Here is a 12398-nt window from a genome sequence, read left to right as displayed (position 1 = left end):
TATTTGGCTATAAGTTGAATTATTCTTATGTACATACAGTTCCCATCCAGGACTTTAACTCTAGAAGTAAGAGAAGAAGAAGTCTGCACGCTGGAGAAGAACAAGCTAACAACATAAAAGTAAAACCTACAGTTCAGTGAAATGTAGAGACAATAGCAGAAAGAAAAAAGATAATATTGTGTTAGTCTGACTAAAACTGGACTTTTCAATTTATTAGTCAGAAGAAATAATGTGAACTTGTGAACTTAGATCAGTGAGCTTATTATTCCTGCCTCATTAAAGAAACTCCTGTCAAACAGATATCAAAAGGCTTCAAACATCAGCTTAGTAATAATCAAAATGTCTTATTTTCACAGCTCAGGAGCACAAATAGCACACAAGAGTAAAACAATCAAGTTATTAAAGGCTAATGAAGTTAAAAATCTCTCTGGATGCTGTTCATGTCCTCTGCTAGCAGGTTAGCTGCCAGGCTTCCCTCTCATCTGAGGCTAGATGCTATCAGTTCCTCTCGTTATTATTTTCTACCTTTTAACTATTTAATATCACACTTTCAGACACACAGGAACATTCTTCTGTAAAGTTTAAAGTATAAAAGTTCTGGTATGGATTGGTGGCTGATCAGTGGGTGTTATAACGGCTGATTTACATTTCTGCCCTCGGCTATGGTCATGAACTTTAGTGTTAAACTGAAAGAACTAGTTTTTTTAATTGCATGCATGTTCCCTCCAGAGAGCGGCTGAACTCTAAGTTACAGGAATGGAGAGTGATTCAGTCATCCCGAGGGGTGAAACATCTCATCAGGCCTGGCAGGATGAAGATCCAGCAGGAAGAGCTGGAGGAGGTGAATCCAGACAAGTAGGAGAAAATAGATGGATCTGAACAAATGAATGCAGTTCTTAATTTCATTTAGCCTTTAATGCTTTTTTTTTTTACTTTTTAATTTAATTTATATTTAAACATATCAAATTACCACATCCCTGAATTGGAATACGTGGTATAGAACATGAATGAATAAATGAATTACCACACATTAAACATTCTCCTGAGGAGCCGGAGGAGCCCAAATCCGAGCTACAATTAAATGAGCGAATTGGTTTAAAAATGTTTTTTCTCTGCAGTGCCCCCTAGTGGCTGAAAAACAAACACCACTAGTGCCCCTCAAACTTTTAAAGCTGTAAAACCTTCAAATAATTGATTTTAGTTTTCAGAAAAGCGACAAAACATTTATTGTGATATTGTACTTAAATCTACCTGCAGGAGAGTCGACGTATGAAGCAGCTTGAACTTAAAATAAACATCAAATTTATGATTAATTGCAGCATCTGTGGGTTTAAATCAAATGTCTCCTAATTGCTATAAATAAAAAGATTGCGAGGTTGCATTTTTGACCATTTGGCTGTAGCAGAGACATAAACAGCTGTCATATCGTAAAAATATAAATCTGAACAAACCAGGTTTTACAGGTAGGTTTAATAAATCTGTTTTTGGCTTTAACTCAACTCATCTTATTTAGATTTGTAAGCTGATATTACTGAATGAGGAGGAACTAAATCTATCTGCAGCGTGAGATAGTTCCCTGAGCACATCTGCAGCAGCTGCATGATTGTTTCCAGGATTTATAATCCATCCATCAGAGAAGAACTGGGTCACTGGCCAAGACCTTAAAGACTTCACCAAATCACACATCTAATGACTCCGATGTTTTCATCCCTAGATCATCCGCCTGAACACCTGGAACAACACGACGCACTGAATCGGTTTGTTAAGCACAGATTTCTTTACACTGTAAATTTAAAGTTGAGGCGTGAGGATGTTCGTGGTGGTGTGTGTGTTTGCAGAGCTGTGCGTATGCGGGGGGGATTCTGAACATGGTTCAGCGGATAAGAATGCAGCTCAATTAGACCTTACCCAACAAACAGGTCACATGGACCCGACACACACACACACACACACACACACTTATCAGAGAGACATAATCCATCTCCAGCAGAACTCACATTAGTCCCGTTTAAGTGATTAAAACTCCTTTCAGCTCGGGCTGATCCCTCTCCAGTTAGATGTGAAAATCCTCACCTGGATCTGGACTTCTCAAGGTTGTTACTTCCTCTTGTTACGAGCCGAGCATCACTCCATATCCTAATCCAGAGGAGTTATAAACCAGAAAAAAAATCCACCCCGAAATCACAGAAAAAGCTCTGCAGAGGAAGATGAAGTAGAGGGAAGCGGCATCGTCCCTAATCCAAATAGGTGTGTGTGTATGTGTGTATGCGTGTGAGGGGAGATACGCAGTCCTCACGCGCTTATGTACACGCGAACACTTGTGCAGGGGAAGAAGGACGAAGAGGGGGAGAAAAGCCAGTCCGGTGAATGGAAGAGGAAAAGAAAGAGGCCGCGTCCGTGCAGAGTTGAGCCCAGGACGGCTGGAAGAAGGCTGCGGAGGCTGCGGTTGTCAGATCCAGTCTCCGCCGGTCTGCGGTTCATTCACGAGCTGGTCGGTGTCAGCACACCCTACTCCGTCTGCTCTGCTCCTGCTGAAGAACGAGGCAGGCTGCGCCGCACCACCCCCTGCCAAGATAGACCACGCCCCCTGAAGAGTCTCAGCCAATGGCAGCGGCTGTCTGGCCTTCTCACCTGCCCCCTTCTCTCTCTCCTTCTCTTTCTCTCTTTCTCTTTTGGGAAAAATTGGCAACAAAAACCGGGCCTCACAAGGAGCCAATACTCTAACACAAGGCGCACGCGCCCAGTTCGGACACAATTGAGTCTCCAGCTGTGGCTCACCTCAAAACATCCTGCCCAAAATAAATCCAATTCACAGAATTTAATCAGGAAGTTTAATTTAGTTGATCTGAAACTACTTTTTTTCTGTAATAGTCTCTAAATCCACCTCATGCGTTCCGTGCATAACAGTACATTTAATCAGGAAGTCAATTCAATATCAATTCAATAGGTTTTATCAACATGGAAAATATATATTTACATTTCCAGGAGTAGGAAAGAAAAAATGTTAATAATACCAAATATGGACAGAAAGTACAAGAACTCTGAGGAAGCAGAGCAGTGCAGGGTTGCAAATTTTAATGTATAGAGCAAATAAAATCAAAGTAATGAAATGTTTAATATGTCAAGACATTAAAATCCACAATCTCTGTTTCTAAAGGAATACATTTAAATAATGTACATATTCAGCTCTCATATATTTGTATATGTGGGCATTCAGTGTATGTGATGATGAAGACTCCTTCATATTTGCATATCTGTAGAATATATTAAAGTAAAGCTTTATTTCCGAAGTTTATTCTTTTTCTTTTTACTTATATCTGTTTTATTCATTAACACCTGCTCTGACTGGCTGGAGGTGAACCCTGGGGCACCACCTCCATAGTACCTAATGAATAATGCAAAGTTCCTTATGCAGCATCTTTACAGCAGCAAGAGATGTCCAAGCTTTGTTAATGAGCCACAGTGATCCTAACTGAAAGACCATCCTGTGATGTTTGTCAGCTGAGATCTGAGGAGCTTCAGGATGGAAAAGATTGTGTCTGAAGGGTGGTACCAACTCTGCAAGAACACAGAAATTTGTTCTTTTTCAAGAGGTGGCAAGAACAAGATTAAAGTTGATTCTGGCCAGGACTTTTCATAATATATAAACCAAAAGAAATTTAGGTGCAGGACTATTAGGAAGTCCTCATAGGACCCTCCTTCTGCAGCATAGGTCATGCACGCTAAGCATTGTGGGAATCTTACAGCAGCAGCACAGTGACTATGGCAGTATGGGCTCAATATTAAGTCATAAAGATTTTGCAGTTGTAAATGAATGTTTGCACATAATTTCAGAGTTTACATCTGTAAATCAAACTTGTCATCCTTTAAAAACAATGTGCTGAAAATTTCAAGTTTGCAACTGTGCAGAAAAGGTTTTGCATGGTTGTAAAAAAAATTGTATTTGTGGAAAAAAAATAAAGTTATTGTGGAAAAACCCTGTTCACAGATGCAAAGAACATTTTGTCCATATCTTTACACTTCTATCTGATTGGATGGTGACAAATCAAACTATCCAATCAGAGAGCAGACAGCTTCCCATCCTCCTGCACCACTGCATTCATTTAACATTCATTTACAACTGAAAAATCTTTAGGACTTATTGAGCCCATGTTGGCAGATATGTCCATACTTTCTCAGCCTCAAACAGCTGTTCCTGAAAACCGATTCAGCTTTGTTCAATCTTGACATCATTCTTTTCTTACAACCCTTGGACGGTTTTACATATTTAAAGAGGCCTTAAAAAGGAACCACAGAATTATAGCTCTTGATGATGCACCCCCTAAGGATAGCTTATTAGCCTCAACCTTGCATCTTAGCTGCACTCTGAGCTCTCTCCAGACAGTAAAAGTCAACCTGATGTTGACTCTTGTCTTATCGCTTCCTCTGTCTCTTTCTCTCTTTGTCTTCCTCTCCTCCTCCCCTATTAATACTAAGCCAAAAACAAATCTTAATTAGTTGCAAATATCAGTCATTAGTGGCAAGATAGGTTTAAACCAGGAAGCTATAATTCATTATTTAAGGAGAAGGGGTACAAGCTATTCTTTTTCTCACATATGTTTATGTCTTATATATTTTGTCTTTCTTTATTCCTTTTTATTTATTTATTTGCCTTTCATATTGTAAAGAAACACTTCAGTCAATCAATCTGAGGCCATAAGTTACTACGCATTGTTGCTTGCTAACAGCATTTTTTGCTTTCTATTAGCATCTTTTGATAGTGTAGTCCAGTCTCTGAAGACCAGCACTGATATTTGAAAGTAATTTTCATTGTTTAAACTTGACCAAACATGATAGAAAATTATATAGTAAAATAAATTAGTAACAATTAGCATGTTTACATGAAATCGTTGTGTTAGCTTCTCTAAAACTGTAACTTTTAAATACATGTTAACAGTGTTTAGCTCAACTGGGTCAGCAGCCGCATGCCCCATGTACAGGGGTTACAACTCCTCAAAACAGCCTGCCCAGTTTCAAGTCCCAGCCTGCATGTCATTCCATGTTCTCTGACCCTCTTTCCTGTCAAGCTATTGTTGAGTAAAGGCCACTAGGGCCCAAAACTCCTTTAAAAAAGAAAACCTGTCAGTCCAACTTAAATCAGACAAAATCAAAGCGTTTCAAACCTGGACTAAAACATCCAGACTGTTTGTTCAGAAGCTGAATTATTCTTGAATATTAACAGTTCCTATCCAAGACTTTGACCCAGAAGTAAAACAAAAAGAACTCTGTATGCTGCAACAAGAAGAAATGTCAAGCACACAGCTCTATAAAATGTACAAAGATGTAAAGCTGTCAAGTTTACTGCTTTTCAATCCGCATGTTTACATTACAACAGTAGAAAAAAATGATTGTGTTTAAAACTGGACTTATAAAACATAAACGTATCAGTCAGAAAAAAGTGATGAGAAGTAATGCCTTTCTGTGAATTAAACAGTCAGATTATCATTCCTGCCTCAATTAAGGAACTTCTGTCAAACAGATGCTACATGGCCTCAGACATCAGCTTAATTACACCCAAATGTCTTTTTTTCAGTTTAGGACCCCAAACAGCCGGAGTGGGACAATTGTCAAGTTATTAAAGACTATGTTAAAAAAACTCAAATACCTTAAGAAAATATCTGACACTGTCATGAGGTTCTCTTATTTTCCTTTTTAGAGGAGATGATGAACGAAAAATGAATGCTAACCAGGGAATGTTTAAACTGCACACATGTCACCTGGGGGGAATTTTAGGGGAACAAAAACCTGCCTGGTTAAGATTTGTGAGAGATTTTCCTTCTGACAGCATTTATTTTTCTCTTTGTGGTGCTTAAAGTCTGCATCGACCTTCACCAAGTTCTGTGCTTCAAAATAACCATGAAAAACCATCATCATATAATGTGACTCATATTTTATTTTCTGGGTATGAAAATATTTGAAAACACAGAGCTAAGTGCAGTTATTGATGAAAATGCCGTCTACAAAACATATTTTATTCTGAAAATTACGAGTGGTGGTCATTTTAAGAGATGTTTGAATGGATAGGATATGAGGAGATGGAAACAGAAAAAAAGTAAGTCAGCAAAGATTAAAACAAAACCAGACACAATCACATCACTTATCTTCATGCTCCAAGAATTCAGTTCTGAACATTTCTGTGGAAACAAGGTATAACATTAAGATGTAACCATCTGTCAAGGCCACTGTGATGAATACAGACCAACAAGAAGCATTTAAAACTCAAACAAATGTTTAATAAAACAGCAGCAGAAGAAATTTTTACTCATCAACACTTTGACTCTTCTTAGTGACTGTAACTGAGTTTTATAAATTAAAAGTTATTACATAAATACACAATCACAGTTTTGTGAGACAGTCCATCTGTTGTTTTGTTGTTTTTCTCTCTTTTTTAAATTACTTTCATCAGTTAAGTTTATCCTGTTGTTTTCTGTGTGTGCCTGTTTTCATCCAATAAATCCACACACACACACACACACACACACACACACACACACACACACACACACACACACACACACACACACACACACACACACACACACTTCACAGTGACAGAGTTTTTCATCTTACAAAAAATTCCCAGAGAAGCCTCCTAAAAGTATGCATTCAGCAGCCATTTTATTAGGTACACATGTTTAACTCTTTATATATATGCAGTGTATATAAATTAAAGTGACTGTTAAATCAAATCAAAGTCATTTGGCAGAATATGTGATGTCAGCAAAAATCAAATCAGTATATTGTACAATGATCAGACTTGGTATTTACACTCCTTTGTGTGTTTGCGTTGTTTATGCATTCTGACCTGTTGTCTGTCCTACAAGCGTGCATGTTTTTTGCATTAATAATTGAAAATAAACCTTACAACATTATACCCCATGTGCAGTCTGAGTGCAGTCTGAACACAAGTTGTGGTTTGAGGTTTGCTTTTCATCTGATGGTTGTTGTAACCAAACACTTTGGATCCACTGGGAGTCAAGAATGAAACCTGCATTTCAGTACTTCTTCCAAACTTAAACACCCTTTTACCATCTCACACTGACAAAGTCTAGTGAATTATTTATCCTGTAAGATGACTTTAGAGTTTCCTGAGCAACATTTTCCAAGATTCACTTCAGCAAGGCAAGTTTATTTATTTCAGTGATGGACTGGCAACCTGTCCAGGGTGTACCCTGCCTCTCACCTGCTAATTACTGGGATAGGCTCCAGCTTCCCTGTGGCCCTGAATTGGAATAAGCGGTATAGAAAATGAATTAAGTTTATTTATATAGCGCATTTTGTGAATTGCTTTACATACCTTTAGCAGCTCAGTGAAAGGTTGCAGCACTCCTGGCCTTTTAAATAAAGCTTTAATAATGTTTAATTCTTAAGCTATATTTATATTAAGTCATCCAGTTTTAATCAAATTGGTGTCTAATTATTCTTTTTCTTCTGTACTGGTCAAAACAATCATAAAACCAGCAGCTACATGAGGCTGAAGACAAAAAGAATACAGCCAGGTTTTGCCAACAGAACACAAATCAGCAGTCAGGTCTAGTTAAATATCGTCTTTATAAATGACAGGATTTGGAACTGCTTTGATAAGAAGTTTTTACCTGAGGTTTAAAATCAGTCAGAAAGACCATCCGGCTCCAAATCATCCAGTTTTGCATCAGAGCAGAAAAGAGGAAAAAAGCAATTTTGTGTCATCAGACACAACACTCATTTTTGTTTGTGTGCTTCCTGGATGATTACACCACTCAAGTTCCCTCCTGTACATCAGGATTTAGTTCGACTCTGAAAGAACTCCTCACCAAAGTTCAGCTGATAACACCCTGAAAAGCTGCAGTTTAAAACATCTCAGCATATAATTTACTGTCTTGCTCTTCTGCTCAGAAAACATAACCATTAACCCTTGTGTCCTCCACAAATTTAGTGAACTTTGGTTACCTTCATGCTCAAAAACTGCTATTAAATCGTCATACATCAATAATGTTTCTGTTTTTTAATTTCATAAATCATTTAAACAACTTTCATCCTGATCAACATTCAGTCATTTTTGGGATTTTAGCTCTTTAGATGCCAGTTTGACAACAACTGCCTCCTTCATTACAAAACAACAAACACACAAAAAGAAAAACTGAATTATTTTTCATATAATAAATATTACAGGGATAAGATTTTGGTGGTGATTAGACACTTGCATATGTCAAAGATTATCAACAAATTTGTATTTTTATGTCGTTTTATAAACTCACTCTGGGGCCTCTGCTAGAAAATCTTCACACATCAGTACTTCTTTCAGCTTTTTTTTTTTTCATAATTCACTTGAACAACTTCAGAACTGCTCAAAACTACCAAAGATTCAATCATTTTATAACTTTTTACTCTTTCTATGTCCGTTTAATTATTAGCATTATTAATAATTCATTTAAGAAACATACAAAACATTAAGTATTTTCTATAAATGAATATTACAGAGATGGGGCTTTGGTGGTGATAAGAAATCAAAGATTAGCAACAAAATTTATTTGAGTTTAATTTAAGTATTTTTATGTTGTATCAGATACTTCCTTTAGTGAACGGAAGTAAAAAGGAAAGTAGAAAAAGAAAGAGGAGACAAAAACACAACAGACAGACGCAGCGACCTTCAATCCAACCTAACACCATAAAACCAACTGCTACACCTGTACAGAAACGCAACAGAGAATTTCCTGCAGCTCTAATAGGAAAGCAAAATTGACAATCATCAGGACCTCCTAAAATAAATAACCAAAACAACAACAATAAAAAACAAACATATATCACGATAACAACCAAAATACCAGAAACACAAAGAAAAAAAAGACCCTAAACCAAAGTATCGCTTAGTGTATAAACCCACTGGACAGCTCAGTGACTGTGTCAGCATGCAGAGGATGAGGAATAACAAGTGATGATTCTGCAAATGTGACCACACCTCTACAGAGGCTAGAGGCAGACTAGGGCGGCCCAGAGACCCAGGCCATCAGCACTCCCAGGCAACAAACCCCAGCCGCCCCACTACAAAGACCAGAACCACCCAGAGGGCGGCAGAGGAAGGCCCCAGCCAGAGCCCTCCAGGGCTACGGGTCAAGGGCCCACAGGCGGGCCCACAGGCGGGCCCAGATCGGCAGCCGCTGACCCCACCAGGCACCGGTTATCCAGGGCAGCCAGAGCGAAGGGCCCAGTGTGTGTGTATGTGTGTGTACGTGTGTGTGTGTGCGTGTGTAATTTTTTTATTGATACACAACAAAATCTTGGTGTCCCCTGGCGATCCCACAGCTCCACAACATTTAAATGATTAAAAAAACAAACAACAACAACAATAAAAAAAAAAAACAAAGAAAACAAAACAAAGAAAAGCAGAAAAAAGGGAATTTTTATAGCAGGTTTTGTGTGTGGACATTTTTGGCTACAAAGATCACCAGATGGTATTAAATTCGTCAACAGAGTATAAAAGGCATGTGATAGGAAAAGACACTGGATTTTAAAAAAAATGTGTAAAATGAAGAAGAAAAATGTCAAAAGGAGGTCATAAGAATGAAACTTTTAAGACCCTTATCTGCTGTTCATGATGCTAGTTTGGATTAATACATTCTTTTGTTTGTTTGTGGTGTAACATGAAAACTATGTGTGTCTGACATATTTTCGGAGTGAAATACAACGTCTACGGCTTGCAGAGTTCACCTCCGGTCAGCAGAGAAGAAGATCAGCCATGAATACTTTACACCATGAGCACATGGCTCGCTGCGTTCAGACGGGATGTCCATGCCTTATGTTTCCCAGTCCCTCCCCACAGATTTGCAGTTACGCCCACAGGTGAACTTTATCTCTGGTCAATCTGTGGTATGCAGTGTTTTGGCATCAATGTTCATCATCCCCTCAGCTTCTGTGGAATCTCAGGTGAGTGCAAAACAGAAAAACAGAAAGTAAATGTTCCCAGCTCCTCAATGTTGAACAAAAACAGGTGAGACACAACAACAAAAAAAGTTGAAGTATGACCATGTTCGTTGGAATGGGTCAAAGACACGTTGACAGAAGACAATTTCTGTTCAAATGGTTTATAACTTTTAAAATTTGGAAAGTAAATCAATGTTTACTGAAGGAGGATGTAATGTGGACAAGAGAGTTCTGTGGAGATTTGTGAAAAATGGACAGGAGGAGTGTCACCATCTAAGTCACAGTTTGTATACACTGAATATTTACACCCAGCTTTATTACAATAAGGTTTTTTAACAGTGCACTTTTCTCTTATGGCCTCAAATTGCTTCATTATTGCTTTATTTATTATTTTTCCACTGTTATATTTTCACATTTTCTGTTCTTATACTGTTAAACATTTTTCCTAGAAACACAGACATTTTTTTAAAAGAAATCTTATTACATAAATAAATATATATTTCATGATATATCATAATATTTTTAGATCATTTTTCTGATGAGAGGCTATTCTGCAAAGCAGCCCACCCTGGAGGTGTAAGGAGTGCTTCACCTGAACAGGAACCGACCACTGCAGCTTAAAAACGCCTCGACATGGACAAACATAACAACCCGGTACATAAATACTGAAACTGTTCAAAAAGATGTAAAATATGTTGAATTGCACTTATAATCTAAATATTGTATTTATATACACCTTAAACATCAATAATGATAAAATATTGTGAAAATGTATTTTTTTGTTATAAAGACAAAAAAAAGGAAGTTATTTAGACATTAAAATTAAAAATAATAATAAAAAAAAATAATTAAAAGACACTAAAAAATCAATTAGACACCTGCAGCTGATTCAGAACTCTGCTGCTCGAGTCCTCACTAAGACCAAGAAAGTGGACCACATCAGTCCAGCTCCGAGGTCTTTACACTGGCTGCCTGTTCGCCAGAGAATAGACTTTAAGATCAGCTGAAACACTCAGTTTATTTAAATCCAAGTTAAAGATCCACCTGTTCTCTGCTGCATTTCAATGGCTTTTATTTAGAAGTCAAAAGCTACATCTGGTTCTTTTAAGCTGGAATCATGTTTTAATATTGTCTTTAACTTTATTTCTTGCATTTCATCTATTTTATTTTAGCATATTCCTTCTGCTTTTATTTCATTAACTGCATTTCTTTTAATCTTTATTTATTTATTTATTATTTAATGCACTTGTATTGCTTTCTGCACCCTCCTGTAATGGTTTATGTAAAGCACTTTGAATTGTCTTGTACATGAAATGTGCTATACAAACATTATAAATTTTATAACATGACAAAAATTTGTCAGGTTTTGAAAAGTTCCATTTATCTTGTGAAAGAAAGTGTAAATATTATTTGCACAGAGGACATTTTCTAACACATTAATAAGAAAAAAAAGTCCATGTGGCCTGTTGTAATTACAATACTTATCGGATAAGGACCCGAATCTTAACATTTAATAAATAGATTCAAACAAATTTGAAACATATTGGAGACAAATATGTCTGTTTTTAAATGTTATGACTGACAGTTCTGCCTGCAATACAGCAGTGATTAAATTAGTTGTTGTTTAATACAGCTTCTGATGTTTTAAAGTTATCATGTTTTTCTCATTATTATCTCTAAACAATAAATTCTATAATATAACATTATAAAGAAGTTTAAATTATTATTATTATTATTATTATTATTATTTTTTTTTTTTATTATTATTATTATTATTATTATTATTATTATTATACATGCATTATTATTTATTATTTTTTTGTATTATTGTATTATTTGTTATTGTAATTTTCCTCTGGGATTAACAAAGTTTTTTCATTTATTTAATTTTATTTCATGCTTTATGAAAGCTTTACATTATATCTACATGAACATATTATTTTCTGTAGTTTGTGTGAATTGTTATTTCTGCTGGTCATCTTGCCCAAGGTACTCAAGGAAATTTTAAATCTTTAGTTTCTCTTTCCTGGTTGAATAAATCGTCTCTGAAAGAACAGATTTCTGCTTGGTAAGGGAGAAAATAGGAGATGCGGCTGTCTGTCTGTGTTAAGCACAGATTTAAGTTCAGAATGATGATTTAAAAGTTTAAGTTTAAAAGATTCTGAACATCACAGATGGGCTGCAGTAAAAGCAATAATCTGTAAGCAGGATTCTGGTATTTGTCATATAAATATAGATAAGCAAAGCCACATTTATGTGTCCTGTATAAGGGTCAAATCCTGAATATGAATCCTCCAACCAGGACACTTACATTTCATCACGCAGAATCAGCTGAATGAGATTAACCAGAGGCAACAGCATGCTGAAAAACTCCAGCTGCTGGTCAACCGCAGACCACAGACGACACTATGTCATTTTGTTGGTGTTGTTCAACAGAGGAGGAACGTGGCTGAAGCTCA

The 12398-nt window shown here is 36.7% G+C and overlaps 1 protein-coding gene across 1 annotated transcript in view; it reads right to left on the bottom strand.

Moving 5' to 3' along the window:
* large2 (LARGE xylosyl- and glucuronyltransferase 2) overlaps positions 1-2510 on the bottom strand; it is a 111964-nt gene extending 109454 nt beyond the window's left edge. The window contains exon 1 of the mRNA XM_041983583.1: positions 2074-2510. The gene's annotated coding sequence lies outside the window, so the exon portion shown is untranslated. The remainder of the gene's footprint in view (positions 1-2073) is intronic.
* Between the last annotated feature and the right edge of the window lie 9888 nt (positions 2511-12398).

Source organism: Melanotaenia boesemani, chromosome 1, assembly GCF_017639745.1.
Source record: "Melanotaenia boesemani isolate fMelBoe1 chromosome 1, fMelBoe1.pri, whole genome shotgun sequence".
NCBI lineage: Eukaryota > Metazoa > Chordata > Actinopteri > Atheriniformes > Melanotaeniidae > Melanotaenia > Melanotaenia boesemani.
This window is presented reverse-complemented; position numbering and strand designations above follow the sequence as displayed.